The sequence below is a fragment of the Meriones unguiculatus genome, chromosome 8 (assembly GCF_030254825.1).
Source record: "Meriones unguiculatus strain TT.TT164.6M chromosome 8, Bangor_MerUng_6.1, whole genome shotgun sequence".
Classification (NCBI taxonomy): domain Eukaryota; kingdom Metazoa; phylum Chordata; class Mammalia; order Rodentia; family Muridae; genus Meriones; species Meriones unguiculatus.
The window spans coordinates 14,078,330-14,100,835 of record NC_083356.1 but is presented as its reverse complement, the minus strand read 5'-3'; the positions used below and the strand labels follow the sequence as shown (position 1 = coordinate 14,100,835).

At 43.2% G+C, this 22,506-nt stretch overlaps 1 non-coding gene across 1 annotated transcript; it reads left to right on the top strand.

Moving 5' to 3' along the window:
- Positions 1–4,740: 4,740 nt before the first annotated feature.
- On the top strand, positions 4,741–4,871 carry LOC132656126 (small nucleolar RNA SNORA17). The gene has a single exon (XR_009594064.1). It is a non-coding gene; the product is annotated as a small nucleolar RNA SNORA17 (small nucleolar RNA).
- Positions 4,872–22,506: the final 17,635 nt, after the last annotated feature.

Below are 22,506 nucleotides of genomic sequence, written 5' to 3'. Positions count from 1 at the left end.
TTGTAAATAGTTTACTTTCTAGTCCTCCTCAAGGACACAGTGTTATAATGCCCTTGCCTATTTGCTGATTCCCACTCTCTGTTTTACAGAATTAGGAGGCCACCCTGTCCCTGGACAGTGAGCTTTGGAGGAGATAAAGAAGGGCCCCCTCACTCTTCAGGGCCCACTTTTTTAAAATCTTTTTTATTTTATTTTATTTTATTTTATTAATTACACTTTATTCATTTTGTATCCCCCCCATAAGCCCCTCTCTCCTCCCCTCCCAATCCCACCACTTTTAACAAGCTCAAATATCACTTGGCATTTTATCAATTTAGTGTACATTACACTTACATACACAGATACAACACACACACATGAAAAAAAAAAAAAAGTCAGGAGGAAGATCCAGCTAGCATTTCAACAACTTCCTGAAAGCAGAGAAGGGTTTATCAAAGTGTATGAATTCCAGGAGACACAGTCAGGATGCTTCATTGTAGATCTTGAATAGCCCCAACTGGCCCAGTTCTACTGGGAGATAGTGGAGCCTTTAAAAGCTGAAGCCTAGTACCTAGAATCTGGAATTAGGATGTTCTTGTGTGTGTGTATGTGTGTGTGTGTGTGTGTGTGTGTGTGTGTGTCCTTCTCTCTGTCTCTCCCTTTCCTTCCTTCTCCCAATCTACCTCTTCCTCTCCTCTCCTCTCCCCTCTCCTCCTGACCTAAATCCATGAGGTGAGCAACTTTTACCATATCCCAAGCCACATATCTGCTGTAAGCCTTTCTACAGCTCTATAGACCCCTGAAGCATCAGAGCTGGGCCACCATGGATCATTGAAACAGGAGACGTCTCTCCTCCCAGAAGGTTGATTTTCTCAAGTATTTTGTCATAGTGATACAAATTTGGCTGAATGACACAAGGAGTTTTTTACAGTGCTCAGGAGCTGCAGACCCTACTGTAAGCTTGTGGTTAGGACTGGACACCAAAATAGAGACAGAATGCCTGCTTCCTGCTCCAGCCTGGACTGAGAAACAGGTCAGCAGCCAGAGAGACACTGACCCATCAGGGATCAGCTACACCACCCTAAAGAGATTGTAGAACCTACTCTGCCTCTGGAAATGGAGTAAGAAACATCCTGGCAGGCAAAACGTTGCAAAAATAACCAACAACTAGACAAGGAGAAAGCAACTGGCGCACTGACTTGACCCAATGACATCAGACGCATGGTGTTTGGAAAAAAGCCAGCCGAGAGGCAGAGACTACCTGGTCCATTGGCTGCAGCTCAACAGTGTCTTAAGAGAAACAACAGGAGTGGCCAAGATGAGGAAAGAGCTCCATGAGTATGGGTTCATCTCTATGATTTAAATCCTGATTAGTCTAAAGCTTACCAGATGTGTGACCTCATCATGTCTGTAGCAAGTCTGGCTAATAATAATTTTCTACCCAAAACTTTTAGTTTGGGCTGGAGCTAGAGAGATGTGCACATATTAGCAGGGGTCCAGTGTTCTCTGTTTATTTGTATCTGAACCTAAGGCGGCTCAAGAAACTTCTGAAGTTGGGACATTTTATTTTTAATTTTTACAATGGAAAGACAGTTCCCCATGTACCCGCTTTAATGAACTGCATGTTCAGACCCACAGATCATGTCTGTTCCATTGTCTCTGGCTTTTATTGTCTCCTGATAAAAATCAGTACTCCTTAATTTTCTCTCTGTAAGTCTGTGTGTCTCTTTTGGTTGGTGAAAGGTGTTCTACTTACAAGCTGTGTCTGACAATTTGCCGAGCCTTCTTATAGGGACACAAGTGGCCTTACCATTCATTTTACATTTTCTTAGGTTCAGATTTCTTGAACATTTGGCTTGATTTCTTTTTTGTAGTTTTGGAAAAAATATTCACCTATTTATTGTTAAAGATTATCTCTGCTCAATATTCTGTTCAGTCACACATACATAAGACTTCCATCTTTGGCCCAATTTTCACTTGCCCTTGTAAAAAAATTATCATTATTTCACTGCGTGCTTTAATTATTCAATATTTTATTTTCCAATGACTTTTTTATTTAATTAAAATTCTTTTCTATATTGAGATGCCACGATTCACTGAATTCTTAGTTTCCATTTTCAAATTTTCCATTAATGGATCCAGGAAAAAACTAACCTATCTCCACAGACTCTGTAGTTTCTTCTTAGATATTGGTTCTATTCCATTTTCTTCAATTTTTCTCAATTATGTTAATCACAGTAATTGTGTGTCTGAAGGCACTACTTACTCCATGGAGAAATCACTATGTATCTTTTCACTCTGAAATTTTTTGCCCATTTGATGTGATCTTCTGGGGACTTCCTCCTTATTAATTTAATTCTATCTACTTCTGTATAGAATCTAGAAAGTTTTTAATGCCATCTTTGGGTTTATCTGCTTTTTGTTAAGCTAACAGATAGAGGGAGGCTTTTAGTCTAAGTTCAAGGACGCAGGCAGAAAGCCATTGCCTCAGTTGCCTGGTCTGGCTGGTCCATTTCTATTTCTGTGTTTACATCACATGAGCAGTCTCTTCCAGGAGTAGAAACTTGCAAGATCTGCACTTCATTTGCTGCTTGGTGGGGCATGAAGCTAATGACCATACTGACTTCATTCTATCAGCAGCATTTTTGCCCTGTTCATCATTGTTTCACGCACATACCCAGGCCAGAAGTCAGACAGTGACAGAGAGGAAAAAACAACAACAACAAAAAAGGAAAACAGGTGCAGAGTACCCCTGACTCATGCCTCTTGTTCCCCAAGAACCCCTCAGCTACTTCAATCCCCAACCTTCCCAAAGCCAAAGCAATATTCTTCTAAATGTCAATGCTAAAACTCTTGCCATTGTTACCAATTTTACTGAGACGCAGCTCCAAGACCCTTTAAAGCTCGCCCTTTAAAACTGTACAGCTCAGAGGTTGTGACACGGTCACAGAACTACCCAGCCGTCGCATCACCACAGCTGTTCTGTGGCAGTTTTTCACCTACCTGAGGCATGCTAACCCCAGTAGTAATCACCCACGTACATCAAACATCCTGCTCTGAGCCTATAGGGTTGTCTGTACCCCAGCCCAATAACTCTCACCTACTAGGGTTTTGCATTCACAGATGTGTTTGCCTGCTTGTAGAGGCTGCTATGAACACCTGCATGGAAACTTTTGTATATGCTTAGTTCTTTGTGCTCTTGCTGCTTATCTAGGGGTGGATGGCTGAATAACACTGCATTCCGTGGAAGAGCTGCCACTTTGTTTCCTACGGCGCCTGCACAATTTTCCATTCCTTCCCACAGCGTGGAACGGAATCTCTCCCTGCTGCTTGATGCCCCTGTCATTTTGGCTAAAGCAACAGCAGCTCCTTCGGGGCAGTAATACATGGGTTGGATTGGCACTCCCAATAGCTGATGCTTGACCTTTTTTCTTTTACTCATGTGCCTACTGCTAGTCAAAGCTTTGAGTTCATGTCTGTTGGGATCCTTTGACCACTTAATTATATCATTCGCCCTTTGTTAATGAGTTCTGTTATTTCGTATGTTCTGCTTACAGCCCCTTATCAAATATGTAATTGGTAAATATAATCTCTCATGGTGCTGGTTGTGTTTTAACCCACTTGTTGGTGCCCTTTGAATAAACTGTGCTGTGTTGAAGGTGAGGGTTCAGTGCTAGAACATGGTGGAAGTGTACACAAGGCCCTAACTTCATCTCAAACACGCACATATACACACCAAAAAGGTTCGAATTGAGATAACATTTCACTGGCTTTGCTTTGTTGTTTGACTTTAGAAGCCATATGTATTTAATAATAAAAAAGTGATTGGTAATGTAAGTTCAAACCCGCATTTTCTCCTAAGAATTTTAGAGAGACTTTTATCCCTCATGTTTAGAGTTTTGTTCTATTCTTATTTAATTTTTAATGTAGTGTGAAGCATGCATTCCATTTTATTTTTTGTATGTAAGTATCTATTTGCCTCAGCACCATCCGTTAGGGGGAAATATTCTCATTAAAAATTATTGGTACCTTGTAGGACTCAACTGACCACAAATAAGTCTTTGATCTTCAGACTCTCAGCTTTACCCTGTATCTCAGAATGACCCCATGAATTCATCATGGAAATACAGAGTGTGCTCTGCAGCTTTGAGGTCAGTTCTGAAGTTGGTGAGTGTATTCTCCAGTCCTGCTCCTTCTCAAATGGTTTTGTTACTTGGGAAACTTCCATCAGCTGCATGAATTTTAGGATGAGATTGCCATGAACCTTTACAAATAAGCCAGGTTGGATGTTGATAGCAACTAAATTGACTATTAAGCTCAAATACAGAAATGTTGACATCTGAATGGTTGGTATTTGTTGTTGATTTGACAAGATCTGAAATCACTTGGGAGGAAGGCCCTGAGAATACATGGATGCAGAATGAACTGAGGTGAGGAGACCCACCCACTGTGGAAAGTACCATTCCCTAGCCAGAACCCTGGACTGTGTAAGTGGAGAGAGGCAGCTGAGAAGCAGCATGCATTCATCACCCTACTTCCTGGTTGAGGATGCCATGTAACCAGCTGCTTGATGGACTTCCCTAAAACTGTAGACCAGAGTAAATCACTTTATCAGTTTCCAGTTTATCACTCATTGCCTCTGTTGAAGCATTTTCTCACAGCGCTGAAAGTCACAATCATGACAAGTCTGTGTCTGAATCACAAACACGGAATCTTCCCGTGTATTTAGGTTCTATAACATTCCTTTTAAGAATAGTGTATCCTGCCCCTAGAAACATTGTGGGTGTGGCTGCTGTGTCACATGTGCGTCAGTAGGTGGCAGAGAGGAGAGAGGCTATGTCTACGCTCAGATGTTCTGACCTATGAACATGAATGATTAGTAGCCTAACATTCCCTAAAGAGAGAGCGAGCCTGAGATGACCACCAGTCTTGTGCTGGAAGGCAAGGACTGGGAGCTAGCCTGAGAAAGCCACCATTCCAACACTGTGCAGGCCCTGATGGCTCCAGGACAGGGAGCAAACCAGAGACTAGAAGAAACCCACGTGGGGCTGACTGAGGGTCCTGATGAGAGTAAGCCCAAGATAGATGACCTTCAGATAGTGCCTCTCTAGCTGGCCAGGAGAGATGATGACCAGACTGGTGCCGTGAGGCTTGAACAGGGAACTAGCCTGAGATTACCACCTGTCGGGCCCTGGAGGTGGGAGCAGACCATACCCAAGGTGACCCCTGCTCTGAACCATAATGCTTGAGTGAGGCCAAGCACTCCTGAGATGACCCCAGACACTCAGAGACCCCAGACACCTCTAAGAGGAGCAAGTAAATGGTGGAGAAATGAAAGAAAAAGAGAAAGAGAGGACGTGGGCAGAATGAAGAGAGGCAGAACTGGAGACTCAAACGTAGTGAGGAATGGCCTGGTGCGAGTAGCCAGCCACCTGGGACCAGGGTTGAGTCCTGGCCTGTGCTGATACCGGGGCCATGTCTGAGTCTGTGGTCCTGAAGCAGCAGGTTTTAGAACCACCAAAGGCCAGGCAGATGTCCTGGTCTGGGCTGCCATCCGAGGACATATTAGTTTGAGGACTGTACAGAACTGGTCCCGTCTGGTCCTGGAACACCTTGGGAGAGCTGCTCCTAGGGGCAGGAGAACTGACCCCACACCTAGCCAGCTGTAGCACTCCACATTGCTGGACTTGCTGCCCTTGCCCCAAAGGACAAGCATGGGGGATGTGCCCTACCACGAATCTCCTGTGGTGGCATGGACAAAAGAGAGACACCCTCCTTCCCCTTTGCCCCTCACCGCCTGTGCCAGGGAGGTGGGAGATGTGGCCCTGGGGTCATAAGAGCAGGAAAGTCCCTCACCAGCTGTAGCACCTGAGAAAGTGGACCCTAAACCCCAAATGGGCAACACAGTAGAGATGACCTGGTTGGCAGGGGAAGGGGGGTATGAACATGAGAGAATTGGTACTGCCCCTTGTCCCTATGGGGTGACATGCAAGGGAGAGATGACACCCCCTGCCACCTATGGCAAGCAGCAAAGCTGCCTCCTTAGTCATCAGAAGGGGAGAGCTGGCCCTGCCCCTCACCTGGGTAACACAGTAGAGCTGACTCTGAATATGGGGGTTGAGGGTGAGCCTCACTCAGCTCAAGGGCATGAGTGTGGGAGAGCTGTTCCCACCTTTTGTCTGCTGGGCAGTGATGTAGACAAGGGAGAGATGCCTTCTCTTCTCCCTCGTCCCTCAACATCAATGACAGGCAAGAGATCTGGATCCTATGGTAGAACTGGCCATGCCCCTCACCAGCTACAACACTTGAGACAGCAGGGCCTGGGCAGCAGGGTAGAGCTTGCCCTATTATTGGGGATTGCCAGTGAGCCAGTCCTGAGAGTGTGAGAGTGGGAGAATCAGCATGGAGACTAGCTCAGATACCTCTTGGGCCCAGATACAGAGTTTTCAATAGACCCAGTCCAGTATTCTATCCCATCATTAAACTGCTGGAGAGCATGAAGGGGACTGTCCCACAGATCCAAAACTAAAGGATCTCCATGATGAAGGGCAGCAGAAGGAGTCCCTGTGAAGTTCCAGTATCAATAAAGTAGCAGAAGCCAGAGGTCTCTTACCAGACCAACAAGTCGTTGCAATGAACATTTTCAAACAAAGAAGTGAGGACAAAGGGTGTACTATGAAACATACTGGTGATATACTACGGCTTCCACAACAAGATTTGTTGGGGAGGAGGTTTCCAGGGTGAAGGGTGGGTACGAGGGGCGGGGGAGATGAGAATTGGGGTGCCTGGTATGAAATTCACACAGAACCAATAAAAAAAATTTAAGTATATTTTCTAAGTTTTTCGAGCATAGATTTTAAATGTACTTTGTTCAGTTGTACTTGTGCCTATTCAAGGTATCATGAGGGTGTTTATTTTATGGTTTTGATATATAATTGCCTTAACTAATTCAAATTTTATATCACCCTGGCATTTCTGGAATAAGCCCTACCTCATCTTAGCATGTAAGAGCTTGCATGTTGCTGGAAATGGTTTGCTAGTACCTTCTCAAAGACTTTTGCATCTGTATTTATAAGAGCACAAAAAGAACATTTTCTCGAGATGTTTTATCTGGTTTGGGAATCAGGGTAATGTCCTGGTGGAGTGATTGGGAAGTACCTCCTTCTCATCTGTTTCTTAGAAGAATTTGCAAGGAATTGCTATTAACTCCTGTTGACATCCTTGGTAGAATTCATCAGGGAAGCCACGGAGCCTCGCTCTCTTTACAGATAGTTTTTTAGAATACTAATTCAGTGTCCTTCCACATTTTTATTCTTCTTGAGTCAGGAATTTCTGTCTTTCTTGCAACAAAGGGCACTAATTTGTTGATGCACAGTGTCCCTCGTATTCTTCTTCCTCCCTTATTTTTTCTCTGCAGTTGACAATCATCCCCTCCCCACTTCAGTTTCAGTATCTTCAACCCTGTTTCCCTCTGACTTCATCAGTTTAACTAAAGATCAGTCGATAGTGTGGATCTTTTGAGAGAATCAATGTTTGTTTGTTTATTTTAACAACCTTCTTTTGTTTTTCTGTTTTCTGTTCCATTACCCTCAGCCACAACCTTCATCATTCCCTTCACTCTGAGTAGGGTGGCTTCTCTTTCTCTTCACTTTCCCCATATTTTAAAGAGAAAGTTTGGGTTATTGACCTGAGATTCTTCTTCTTTTGATATGTATCCTCTCAGCCTTCAATTTCCCTCTTGCCAATGCTTTTTCCAGAACTCATATGTTCTGATAAGCTGAAAATTCATTTCTGTTTTCTCATTGCCTTTGTGACTCTCCTTTACCCCACTAGTTATTTGGAGTTTGTTGTCTAATTTCTAGATACTGAAAAATTTTGCCTACACTTTCTAGTTTTGTTCCACTGTGGAAAGGGAAAGCATTTTCTGTGACACCGGTTGGGGTGGATACAAATGAACTTATAGCTGATCATGACATCCTCCAGACCACTCAAGTGCCTGCATTTGGGTTAAGTGTTTGTTCCACAGAGTCCTGTGATGCCCTGTGGGGTTACAGCATTGTTCACAATCTGCTATTATTTGCTTACTATCTCCCTGGCCATCCTATACATAACTAGAAATTAGCTTCTGTATTAGTCACTTTCTTAATGCTGCAATGAAACATCTAACAAATGCAGCCTAACAAGAGAAAGGTCTATTTTGGCTCATAGTTCAAAGGTGCAGCCCAGCATCTGAAGAAGGACAGTTAAACAGATGTAGCCATGGTGGCAGAAGAAAAAGGCCCCACTATGTCCACAGTCAGGAGCAGAGAGAAATGAATGCTGATGTTCTGTTCACTTTTTCTCTTTCTTATTTAGCCCAGGATCCCAGGCCATTGGATGTTGCTTTCCATGTTACAGACAGATCTTCTGACCTCTCAACCAAATGCCCCTGGAAACACCCTCATAGACACACCCAGATGGAAGTTTCCATGGTGATTCTGAGTCTAGCTGAGTTGACAAAGATTAACCACCACAGCTCCATCCCGTGTGAACTTGGTACCTGAACACATCACTTTAAATCATAACGACTTGTCCCTGGTCTCGAAAGTTCTATTTTCATTTCATAATGCAAAATGCATTTGATCCATCTTTCCAGGTCCCTACAGTCTTTAACAGTCCCAACACTGTTGAAATATACAGTGTCTACTCTCAGATTCAAGGCAATCTCTGAAACATCACCCCTATGAAATAAGAAAAAAAGGTTGTACACTTCCCATATACAATGGCACAGAATAAGCATTCCTGTCACTAAAGAGAATGATGAGGGTATATCGAAAACAGACTGGATCAAAGCAAGACCCATACCAGCCAGACAACAGCAAACCCTACAACTTCACATTCAGCATCTAGGGTTTGTGATGAGATAGTATCAGACTGGCTTCACCCTGGGCCTGAACTTTCTTTGGCAAACATTCATGTCCCTGAAGTCTTCAACAACCTGTGGTCTCTACTGCAACTCGGGTTTCACCTTTGCCGCTTCATGCAATGGCCTTCCACAGCTTTCTTTCAGAGAATCTGGCCATGCCACACAATCTTTTAGGAAGCTTGGCACAACCTCTGTTGTACATCTCAATTGTGCTTTTAAAACCAGTACCGTGCAGAGGCTGCTGCGTAGTTCTGCTAGCTGAGATGCAGTCTGGCCCCTCTGAGCAACAACTGCAGTGGCCTCTGTGTACTGACCTCAGAGAAACACTTCCCTAGGCTTGTGAGCAGGGACCTCTGCAGAGATGTTCTAAGTTCAGACTGTTAAGTGATTTTTTATGTTCACAGGTTGTAGCTTTCTATGAGCAGGGTCTTGCCCTTCAGGCAACTTTCCCATTGGCCCAGTGTAGACAGGAGGTTTCTCTTCAATGGCACTAACCTCTTTTTAAACTACAGCTGCTTTTCTTGAACCTTCTATGTCCACTGATTTAAACTTACACACCTTTCCTAGGCAAAGTTTTATCTTTTCTCATATCTTTCTGTTCTCTCTCACTGTGGATTTAAACAAGGGCAGTGGTCAGTAGCTATGCCTCAGCCTGGATGCTAACCAGAGTTGAAGGTTCTTCCACCAAACATATTATTCCACTTAACATCAGACAAAGTTCTCAGGAAAGGAGACTAGTACCACTGTATGCCTCCCCATAATATAACACAAACAGATTTCACCCCACTCCTAATAGTCTCAGTACTTCTGGTTTTATTTCTAAGTTACATTCCCTCTTTCTCTTTTTTCTTTATATCTCTCTGTTTCTGCTTTTTTCTCTCTCCCCCCTCTCTCTTTCTCTCTCTCTCTTTCTACACATATGTGTGTGTGTGTTTACAGAACATTTGTGACTCTCAGATGACACCTTTCAGGCATCATTTCTATCTTTCTGTCTTGTTCCGTGGACTGAACTCAGATCATCAGGCTAGGTGGCAAGTGCTTTTATCTGCTAAGCCATTTCACTTGCCTCTTACTCTCTTTGAAGCCTCATGAGCTAGGTATCCACTGTCTTTATTTCTCTCAACATTCTAGTCCTCCAAGCTCCCACCAGAATGGTCCATTAAGCTCTGCTTGAAGCATACTAAGACTTTTCTAGTCCACATCCCCCTGCAAACCAGTTCCAACGACCTAAGAATCACATGGTTCTGTCACGTGAGCTATCATGTTTATTACAACAGCAATCCTACTTCCCAATACCCATGTTCTACATTAATTGCTGTGGGGGTTAGCTTTGTCCACTTGAGAGAACCTGTTATTACCTGGGAAGAGAGTAGTGAGGGATTGCCTAGATCAGATTGGCCTGTGAGAATATCTGGGAGGCATTGTCTCAGTTAAGTTAATTGATATGGGAGGATTCAGCCCACTGTGGGCAGCACCCTTCCCTAGGCACAAGACTCTGAACTGTGTAAGAATGGAGAAGTTCAACTGAACACAAACAAGCAAGAATTTGAGCATATGTGGCTTCATTTCTCTCTGCTCTTGCCAGTGCCTGTGAACAGTTGCTACATGTTCCTGTAACCTGGGATTGTCAGATAATAAATTAAAAAAATAAAATAAAAACAAAAACAAAAAAGAAGCCTTTCCTTCTTAAGCTACTTTTTTGGCAACATATTTTATCATAGCAAAATAAACAAAAACAAAAAACAAAAAAAAAAAAACCAACTATAAGTAATGACTTTTCTTGCTCTTGCGATACTATACCGGACCAATCAAAAAAGTATAAAGAGGGAAGAACTTTTTGTGACCCTGAATTTAAGGGTACAGCCCATCATGATGGAGAATGAATGGTGGTGAGCAGTTCTATGAGTGTCAGCAAGAGCCTGAGACAGCTGGTCAAATAGCTTTCACAGTCTGGAAGCAGAGAGATATGAATGCTCAGCTCACTTTTTCCTTTAGATTTAATCCAAGACTCCATCCCACTGGATTGTCCTACACTCAAGGTGAGCCTCCTACTTAAACCTTTCTGGAAATGCCCTCATAGACACACACAGAGGTGTGTTTCCATGGTGACTCTAAATCTACTCAAATTGATAATGAAAATTAACCATCCCATGGATATTGGTCAATTATCCTCCCATTCAACTCAGGCTGGCTCTGTCCCACGTGTTTTAGGAACACATTGCAAGTTATTTGCATGTCTCTAATTGTTTCTTTGGAATGGGTTGGCTGTTTGTCATTGCAACATCTTTTTCTTGGGTGACTGTTTTTGTCTGATGTCCCTTGTGCCCAGTATGAGTGCAGCCCCTTACACTTCTCAGGTCACTCTCGGTGACATGTCCCTTCAACTGTCCAAACATCCTCTGAATACAACACAAAATTAAATTTTGTCTATCAATTCACCTGGCACCAGCCACCTTTTTATTGCATTGTTTAATTCACTTTTATTTGAGAAAAATATTGACACCCATGGATTATCATCATCACCATCATCCAAATCACAATTTCCCCTCCCTCCTCTCCTCCCAGTACCTTCCTCCCACCTCCCTTTTCCACTTTCCATCCACTCCCCTTCCCTCTTTCTTCAGAAAAGGCCTCCCATGGATATCATCCAAATTTGGCATATCAAGTTTCAGTAAGAGTTGGCACCTTCCATCATATTAAGGTTGAACAAAAAAGTCCAGTATGAGCAAAAGGGTCCCAAAAGCTAGCAAAAGGCAGCAGCTCCCATCACTACTGTTAGGAGTCACACAAGAAGACCAACCTACACAACTGTAACATATGTGCAGAAGGCCTAGGTCAGAATGATGCCAGCTCCCTTGCTCAGTCTCTGTGAGCCCCTACAAGCCTTGCTTAGTTGATTCTGCAGGTTTTCTTGAGATATCTCTGACCCTGTCCTCCCTCTCTTCTGCAAGACTCCCCAAACTCTGCCTCTGTTTCCATCAGTTGCTGGATGAAGCCTCTCTGATGACAACTGGGCTAGGCACCAATCTGAGTTTAACAGAATATCACTGACCTTTTTCTGCCAGTCTTTTTTGGTTCCATCTTAGGTCTCTGGGATTATCCAGCTCCTAGGTCCTAGCTAGTCCTCCAGATAGTGTCAAACCTGGGCTCCCTCTTGTGGCATGGGTCTCAAGATGGACCATTCATTGGTTGGCCACTCCCACAATTTCTGTGCCACTTTTACCACAGCACATCTTGTAGGCAGGAAGAATTGTAGGTTGAAGGTTCTATGGCTGGGTTGGTGTCACAATACCTCCACTGGAAGTCTTGTGTGGTTACAGGAGATGGCAGGTTCAGGCTCTGTATTCCCCATTGCTAGGAGTCTTAGTCATGGATTCCTGGGAGTTTCCGTTGCACAAGATTTCTAGTTCAGCCCTGAGATGCCCCTAAATTCTAGTTGTCTCTTTCAGTACTCTGTCTCTCCATCCTCCCTCACGTAATCCTTCCTGTTCCCATTCGCCAAGCCCTGCTCCACCCTCAATGTGTATCCTATTTTCTCTTTCCAGAGAGATCTGTGTGTCTCCTTTTGAATCCTCATTGTTTTCAGCTTCTCTCAGTTTGTGGATCATAGCATGGTTATCCTTTACTGTACAGTTCATATCCACTTATAAGTGAGTACATATCTTGTTTGTCTTTCTGGGTCTGGCTTACCTCACTCAGGATGATTTTTTTTAGTCCCATCAATTTGCCAGCAATTTTTATGATATCATTGTTTTTAATAGCTGAGTAATACTCCGTTGTGTAAATGTACCACATTTTCTCTATTCATTCTTTGGTTGAAAGATATCTAGGTCTTTTTTCCAGCTTCTGGCTAGTAAGAATAGAGCTGCTATGAACATAACTAAGCAAGTGCCCTTGTGGTGTGATGGTCTTTTGGGTATATGCCCAAAAGTGGTATAACTGGGTCTTGAGTTATATCAATTCCAGTTTTCTGAGAAACTGCCATATTGATTTTCAAAGTGGCTGTACAAGTCTTCACTCCCACCAGCAATGGGAGTGTGCTCCCCTTGCTTCACATATTTGCCAGCCTGAGCTTTCACTTGCATTATCTTAGCCATCCTGACAGGTGTAAGATGGAATCTAAGAGTTATTTTTGATTTGCATTTCTGTGAAGGCTAGAGATATTGAACATTTCTTTAAATGCTCCTCAGCTATTTAAGATTCTTCTGTTGAAATTTTTCTGTTTAGCTCTGTACCCCACTTTTATTGGGGTACAGAATTATTGGGTTTTTTATGTCTAGTTTCTTGAGTTCTTTATATATTTTGGATATCTGCTCTCTGTCAGATGACGGGTTGTGAAGATCTCTTCCCAGTCTGTAGGCTGTAGTTTTGTTCTTTTGACAGTGTCCTTTGCCTTACAGAAGCATCTCAGTTTCATGAGGTCCCATTTGTTAATTGTTGTTTTTAGTGCCAGTGTTATTGGTATTCTGTTCAGGAAGTTGTCTCCTGTGTTGATGGATTCAAGGCTGTTGCCCACTTTTTCTTCTATCAGATTCAGTGTATCTGATTTTATGTTGAAGTCTTTGATCCACTTGGACTTGAGTTTTGTACAGGGTAAAAAATATGCATCTATTTGCATTCTTTTACATGCCAACATCCTGTTAGACCAGCACCACTTGTTAAAGATGCATTCTTTTTGCATTGTATAATTGTGGCTTGTCAAACATCAGGTGTTCATAGGTGTGTGAACCCAGGTCTTCGATTTTATCCCATTGTCCAGCCTTTCTGTTCTTATACCAATACCTGGCACTTTTAGTATTATAACTCTGTAGTACAAGGATGAGTGATACCTCTCTGAAAGTTCTTTTATTGTATGGGATTATTTTACCTATTCTGGCTTTTTCGTTTTTCTATATGAAGTTTAGTACTGTTCTTTTCAAGTCCATAAAGAATTGTGTTGGTATTTTGATGAGGATTGCATTGAATCTGTAGATTGCTTTTGGTAAGATGGCCACTTTTACTGTTAATACTACCAATCCATGAGAAATCTTTTCGCCTTCTGATATATGCACCAATTTCTTTCTTCAAAGGCTTGAGTTTCTTGTCATACAAATTTTTCACTTGCTTGGTTAGAATTACACCAAGATATTTTATATTATTTTGGGTCTATTGTGGAGAGGGTTGTTTCTCTTATTTTTTTCTCAGCCTGCTTGTCTTTTGTATATAGGGTGCTGCTGATTTTTTTTTGAGTTAATTTTTCAACCAGTCACATTGCTGAAAGTGTTTATCAGCTTTAGGAATTCTCTGGTAAAATTGTTTTGTGTGTATAGCTTATGTATTCTATCATATCATTTGCATATAATGATACTTTGACTTCTTCCTTTCCAATTTGTATCCCCTTGATCTCCTTTTGTCTTATTGCTCTAGCTAGAACTTCAAGTACTATATTCAATAGTGGTCTTGTTCCTGATTTTAGTGAAATTGCTTTATGTTTCTTTGCATTTAATTTGTTGTTGGCTATTGGCTTGCTATATATTGCCTGTACTGTGTTTAGGTATTTCCCTTGTATCCCTGACATCTTCAAGACTTTTAACATGAAGGGGTGTTGGATTTTTTTCAAAGCCTTTTTTTTTAGCATCTCATGAAATGATCATATGGGGTTTTTTCTTTCAGTTTGTTTATATGGTGGGTTACATTGATGGATTTTCATATATTGAACCATCCCTGCATCTCTGAAATGAAGCCTACTTGATCAAGGTGAATGATTTTTTTATGTGTTCTTAGATTCAATGTTCAAGTATTTTATTGAGTATTTTTGCATCCATGTTCCTAGGGAAGATTGGTCTGAAGTTCTCTTTCTTTGTTGAGTCTTTGTGTGGCAATGTTCCTTCTGCTTCTATTTTGTGAAATAGTTTGAGAAGTACTGGTATTAGCTCGTCTTTAAAAATCTGGTTGAATTCTGTGCTAAAAACCATCTGGCCCTGGGCTTTTCTTAGTTGTGAGACATGTATTGACTGCTTCTATTTCCTTAGTGGTTATATCTATTTAAATCATTTGCCTGCCTTTGGTTTAAATTTGATGGTGGTATCAATCAAGAAATTTGTCCATTTCTTTTACATTTTCCAATTTGTGGAGTACAGGCTTTTGAAGTAAGACCTAATGATTCTTTGGATTTCCTTGGTGTTTGTTGTTATGTGCCTCCTTTTCATTTATGATATTGCTAATTTGGATATTCTTTCTTTCCCTGCCTTTTAGTTAGTTTGGAAAAGGGTTTGTCTATCTGACACACATGGATTTCTATGTCTATTACTTTTGGTTTCCTGTATGCTTGGCTTTTCATTCTTCCTCTCTTCCTTTCCTTCTTTTTTTTTTCTACACTAAGTGAATATTTCCTATGCTAATATGTAGTTCTTTTAATAAGGTGGACATGAAGAATAAAAAGATAAAGCTGTGAATTCTTGACCTTCTAAACGTTGCTTCTCTAATGGTTACTTTAGATTTTCAATTAACCTCATTCAACAGAGTTTGAACTAGATTTATATTAACTAAATTTCATTGACATAGATATGCTCCTCTTCTGTTCCCTGTTCTGCTTTTTGTGTTGTTGGCATTACATACATATGTTATTTACCCAACATTTCAATGTTAGATTTTTTTTAAATAAATGACTTTGTGCCCTTTTAAAGAAAGAGAGAGAAGGTACATACATGTATACATGTTTAGTTCTGATTTAAGATTTTATTTTCTGATCCAAGCTACCATCTGGTATCACTCCACAGTGCAGCACAGCTTGGCTTCTGCTCTGTGGGTATCATATACACTCTGCTTCTGTAAGCTGTGGGCCCAGCCACACAATTTATGCTGCTTACCTGTTTATTGGTTTTATAACAGCTAAAAAATAAAATAAAAGAAGAAGAAGAAGGCTACCCTGATGTTCCTGGTTTTGGAATTGTATGGTTGAGGAGTCACCTGCTTTCTGTGTCAGGAGCTTCCTTTGGTGGTTACTGTTTGGAGGAGGATCAGGGAACACCACATTCTCTGATCCCGTAGTCACCTAGTGTAATGATTTGTCCTTGTTTGAGAAACAGCACGACCAAAGGCAATTTGAAGAGGAAAGGGTCTATTTCAGCTTGCAGGCTGTAGCCCCTTGTTAAGAGAAGTTAAGGTAGGAACCTATAAGCAGGAACTGAAGCTGAGGCTGTAAAGGAATGTTTCTTACTGTCTTGATTTCTGTGGCTTACTCACCTTGCTCTTTTATACAACCCTGGACAACATGCTCAGGGGACGCTCTATGCACGGGGGATCGTCCCTCCCACAGCAATCAGCGATCAATAAAATGCCCCATGGGATTGCCTGGAGACGAGTCTAATGGAGGTGTTTTCTCATTTGAGGTTCTCTTGTCCCAGATGACTCTATCTTGTGTCAGCTTGACAAAAACCAACAATAATAACCAGTACATGGTTAACATCGACTGCCTGCTTCGTAAATCTAAAATTAGCTGGAAAACCAACTTCTGGCCGAGGCCGTGAGTGACTGTCTACCCTGAGTTAACTGAGGTGTGGAGATGCACTTTAACAACAGATGGTCCTTGGGCTGAGGTCCTGAAGTAGACAGACACGAGGAACTGAGCTGAGCATCAGCACCTCTCTCTCTCTCTCTGCTCCTTAACTGGGGCTGTCATGTGACCTCAAACTCCTGCTGCCATGCTCTCCCCACCAAAACAGACTGCATCCCTCAAACATAAAATGAAATAAGTAGTTTTTTATTGGGGGGGGTCGGGGGTCAATCCCAAGAGCCCATACAAAGAAAGCAAGGTGTTGAGAGTTGGAGACAGGCAGATCTCTAGCGCATTGCTGGTCAGCCAGTCTGGCCTAGCTGATGAATTCTAGGTCAGTGAGAGGCTCTGTCTCAAAATAACCGAGACGTGCAATCACAGGTTGAACTTTGTTTTCCAAGTGCATGTGCTCACACATCCATCTATACCTGCACACACATGAACACATTCTTGGTAAGAATAGTGGATGTGGGCTGGACAGATGGCTCAGCTCACTTGCTGCTCTTGCAAAAGACCAGGGTTCAACTCCCAGTACCCACATCTACCTGTAACTCCAGTTCTAAGGGATATGACTTCTTCTGGCCTCTGTGAGTACTGTATGCATGTGGTATACACATGCAGACAAGAATAAAATACACACAAAAAATATAAAAAACAATGAACTTCATGAGGTTTCATCTTGCCCCCACTCTCCTCCTGATCTTCGTATCATATTCTGAAAAGTAGAATCCTTGAAAACATGTGCTTTGTGCAAACCAGAAATGAAGAAGTATCAAGGGCAGATAAGACAGAAAGTCCACCACCCATGTTCCGAGAGGATTGTTGCTCTTTCTCTGAAGAGCCACCAACAGCCACATTCTGAGGCTGCTTCTCATGTGACATAACTCGGGGCTCACTCTGTGCAAACAATACAGCACCCAGGGTAATTGTGAAAACCACCAGCAGCAATGATTAAATGGTGAAGCTGCTGGAGGCAGGTTCTCCAGCTGGGGCTAAATGGAGACTTCCAAGCCTTTTACAATGAGCTGGGGAAGGAGACATTTACAGGGAGACAGAGAAAGGTCCAGCATGTTCCTAGGAACCTGCAAAGCACTGTATGTGTGCAAGGCAATGATAATCCCCAGGATACTCTGAAAAAGCCCTAATTGCTCACCTCTGGCTGACCTTGAGGTACTTTGCAAAAGAAAAATGAAGACCAAGGCAGTTACAAAGCACCTGCTGGTTTATTAAGAGTGAGCCCAGCAGGCTGAGCGGAGGCAGGAGACTCATTGGTTCAAGGCTATGTGGGAATCTCAGACCAACCATTAACTGACCACTAAGCTAACAAAGAGAAGAAAGACTGTTGGTCACAAAGAGAGACAGAGAATGAGCAGCAGCAGGCAAGGAAAGCCCTCAGCAAACAGCAGCAATCACCGTGGCAGTTCATCTTAATTATCATCTCAATTAGATTGAGAAACATGCAGGGGATCGCTGAGACACTTCATGGTACCTGTGAGGCCTTCTTCAGAGAAGACCAGATAACAGGGGCTCTACCATGGGCAATATGAAATAGGATAGTTCTAGCAGAAGAAAGTAGGTCACTAGGGTGGGAGGGGTTGAAGGCTATATCATGTCCTGGCCCTTCTTGTGTTCCTTTTTTGCTTCTTGGCAGCCAGGAGAGGAACTGACCTGCTGCGCTTTGCCTTTCCTGCTATGATGGACTTAGTCCTTTGAAAATAGAAGCAAAATAAATTCTTTCCTGTCTTGTGTTCTGATGGAGAGAGGATGGGTAAGAATGAGAGCAAGAGAGACAAGACTAGATTAGAATGGATTACACAGGAAGAGGGCAAGACTGCTCTTCAGCAATAGCAGTCCGTATGCTGGAGAGCCAGAGAACATGGTAGCTACTTATTCCAAGATATTGAAACCCTCAGATCACGGCGAGCTAAAGACAAAGCCCTTATCCCAGACTGAAGGACCAGCTGCTCTATGGAGAGTCCTGGTGTAGGTCCATGTTGAAAAACTGAAGAGGCTGAAATCTGATGCCCATGGGTGATGGAGCAGCCACAGATGTGTCCACTCAAAAAGATGGAACTTGAGGCATATTAATTAGCTAGTGCTGCCATGTGTGGGATGGGTCTATCCTTATCAGTTGCTCCCTTAGGAGGATTCACTAATCTCTCAGGCATCTCCCAGTCCAGGTGGTAAACTTCACCACTATGCTCATGTAAGTTGTTTGCAGCTGCCATTTCAACACAGTAATGGCAAAAATAAATGAATAAAAAGAAAAGAAAAATAATTCAGAGGCCTGTGGTGCTGGTCTATAACCAGCTAGTGAGGAGAGTAAGGAAAGAGCATTGTAAGTTCAGATCCTGCATAGGTCTCAAAGTGAGTCAAACCAGCCTCGGCAACTTACTTTTGAGACCCTTTCTCAAAAGTAAAAACTAAACACAAGGTTGAGGGTACAGAACTACAGTAGCTTGCCTTGCCTGTGCAGGACCCTAAATTCCAACTCCAGTATAGAAACACAAAGCAATACAGAAAGTTGGGTCTTCGCCGCGAATAACTGACAACGTGACTGTTAAGAATGTGGAAGAGTTTGAAGAAATGGATTAGAGAATCCCTAACATGCTATAATTGGAGATTAGGTGGTGATGGTGGTAGGAGCTAATAAGACCAGAAGGCAGACCAGGTCGTTACTGTCCTCCACTCCCTGTGTTGGGAATTGGACTACAGGATCGCTGCTGTTAAGAAATGCCTGCAGAAAGCAGCTGAAGGAGGAAAAGATGTGTTTGAGGTCACAGATCAAAGATACAGTCCATCCTGCTGGGGAAGGCATGGCCGCAGAAACAGCTTGGTCCAAGTACAGCAGCTGATGGCTCCTTTCACAGGGGATGAAGAAGTGGGGAAAGGAATGTGGGTACCCGACTCACTCTTTCCTCTTCTCTCATTTTTTTTTTCTCTCTCTGAGGCTCTATCCCACTGGATGATGCTATCCATATTCAAAGTAGGTCTTCTCCCCAATAAGTTATCTCTGAAAACATCTTCTGAAACATATCCAAAGAGTAGTCTGCTAAGGCCCTGAGCATCTAGTAATCCAATCATGTTGACAACCAAAATTAATCAGTACAAGGCCATTCATTCCTGGTTCATCCTAGCAAATAATTTATATATGTTTTGTCCATGCCCTAAGACTTTGAATGAGGCTGAATTTGAACATAATTGCTTCATGAGGGGAGTTTCAAGATGTGTTCAGTCTGTGGCCTGAGTGTTGCTTGGCTGCCTTCAGCCAAGTTTATAGTGAGAACTGAGAGTGTTAAAAGCAAAGTAGAAAGGTTTGAAAAAATGTGTTGCTTGACCACAAATGTGATATGTTTAAAGTTGTGGGCAAAGGAGTATGGTGGTATGTAGGCGAAATGAAATAAAGTGACAATGGTAAAGCTGCCTTCAGTCAGAGTGCAAAACTGCTGGCAAAGAACAAAGCAAAGCCCCTCACTTCTCAGAACCCAGAGTGACTGTGGGCTTGGTCTGAATGGCAAGTACAGTGCTCCAAAAGCCAGTGCTATGTGGTATCATTGTCCCCACCCACAGGCCTCGCTATGGGCACCAGGACCGCAGCACTCCACACTTGGGTCCCTGTGAAGAATAAACCAGTAGCTTCAGGGTGCCCACTAAAATATGGAGGGGGTTGAAATCCTGATGAGACCCTGCATCTCCTCTGTGCCTGCCTTTTGTGGCATGTTCTTTCAGGGTAATTAAACCCGGACTTTCAAAACTCGTCCCAGAAAGTGGATTTGAGGTGGAGCTAATGTCAGAGCACCCAGTCTGGCATCAGCAGGGTGTGCAGCTTGCCTACTCCACAGCAGCAGCCATTCCACACATCTGCCTCTGCTCTGCATCTGGCTGACAATAGCTCCATGGCTTTACAAGCCACATCCTGGAAGAGGCCCCACTTGGTGCTGTGTTCTGCCAGTGGGTACGGTATTCTCTCTCTCTCTCTCTCTCTCTCTCTCTCTCTCTCTCTCTCTCTCTCTCTCTCTCTGCATTCTGGGGTGGTGCTGGGGACTGGATTCATTCCAATCAGCTGTGGCTCCCCACAACAAAGCTGAGCTACTTTCAGCCCTCTGTAGTCTGAGCTGAAGCTCATCTAGAACGGGCCATCTCCTGAGGTTGATGTACATGATCTAGCTAGATTCATTCAGAAGTTTGGGCTGCTGCATGTGGACCTGGTGCACACTGAGGAGAGACTAGGAGATGGCCAGTGTTTGGGAGCCTGCAAGACCGCGACACACAGATTTGTACGAATCTGTAGAGATGGGCCTGCTCTAGCTCGGGAGCTCTTTTACTCAAATCAGAACAGTTCTCAGGCGCTGCTTTGAAATAAAAAAAATGCATCTTCTTTAACTGGAGAGCTCAGGTTCAGACACCTGCATAAGAGACTTGACCCACTGGTGGTTATTTCATTTATGGAAATACAGAAAAGTGGGGATCAAAGTTTGCTGTACTTGGAAATCTAGCATCCCAGAGGACACAGGACACAGCAGAATGGCAACAGGGACCTTGTTGCTTCTACTCAGATATCAATGAATGAGTCGGGGGGGGGGGGTGAAAGGATGAATGAATGAGTGAGAGAATGAATGAGTGAATGAGCATGAGAGAGTGGTTAATGAGAGAAAGTGAGTGAGTGAGTGAATAAAGAGAGAATGAGTGAATGAATGAGTTAATGAATGAATTAGTGGAGTAGGTGAATGAATGAGTGAATGAGTAGGTAAGTGAGTTCATGAAACAGTGAGAGAATGAACAAGGTAGTTAATGAGTGATTGATGGATGAATGAATGAATGGGTGAGCAAGGAACGAATGAATGATTGCCCGAATGAGCACTGATCAGAGCTCCATTTGGGTGAAGTGGAGCAGCTATGCCTGGAGTCAAGTCTTTGGAAGAAAAGGTGGAAAAGGAGATTGTAACATTTGGCTCCACCTGTCATCCAAAAGCCTGCAAGTAATCCAAAGGCTGCACTGAACCTTGAGGCTGATAGTAGAGCTAAATTCTAATCCCCAGCACCCAATGTAAAAGGTGGTGGTATCTGTAACCCCAGGAATGGGGAAAGGCAGAGAGTGATGGATCCTGAGAGCTTGCTGGCCATCCAGTCTAGCCATAAAGTGAAACTCCAAGTTCAATGAATAAACAAGAGAGCAATTGAGAAGACACCAGAGGTTTACCTCTGGCCTCTATATGCATGTTCAGAGGTACGTTCACCCCCATACACATGTACATTCATACACAAGATAGATGAGAGCCATCAGGATGCCAGTTGGGGAATCTGGAAACTCCTAGCCATCGGGCCAGAGCCTGTAGGCAGTGGCCTCCTTCCCCCTATACTATAAGGTGATGTGGCTCTAGAGGGCCACACAGCCCTGAAAGAAAATTATGATATAAGCTTCTTCCAAGGCATTGTGCACATAGCCTTGTGTGGCGGACAGTGTCCTCTGCAAGATGGCCTTGAAAGAGCTCTAAGCAGTGGACAGTGGGGACTCCAGAGTGTTTCTCATCTGGCTTTGGTAATATAGCTAGGGAGTATGGGTCTGACCCAGGGTCACCAACAGGAACCTTTTATGAGCCTCATAATTTGAGGCCAGGACTCATCTTACAGCCATGTGCTTGGGGACAGGATGGCAGGGTTAAGTGACACAGGTGTGTTACAGGACCCCAAGGCAGGACATGATGCATCAGTCATTGATCTCAGGGCCTGAGATTCTCCGCTTGGGCATACTGCAATCAGGACGCCGAGCTTCCTACTAAGACCACCTGCACTCTCTCTATCAAGCCCAGTTTCAGCATAGAACTCCCATCCCATATGTGGTCTCCTTGGCATCTGAGCCAGTCCCTCATTCTCCTCCATCCCCAGGGCACGTCTGATGGGACTGGCCTATCTTCTGTGAGACATAAGAGGTCCTTCTAGTCAGGAATCTAAATCTCCTGATAGCTCCTCTTAGTGATTTCCCATCTCCTGACCCCACATGCTGCTTGGCTGGGATCCCTACTTTCTCATGTTACATTTGGAGGTCAGTCCTTCCCTTTTCCCCTGTAAAAGATGTCATTTCAGTGGT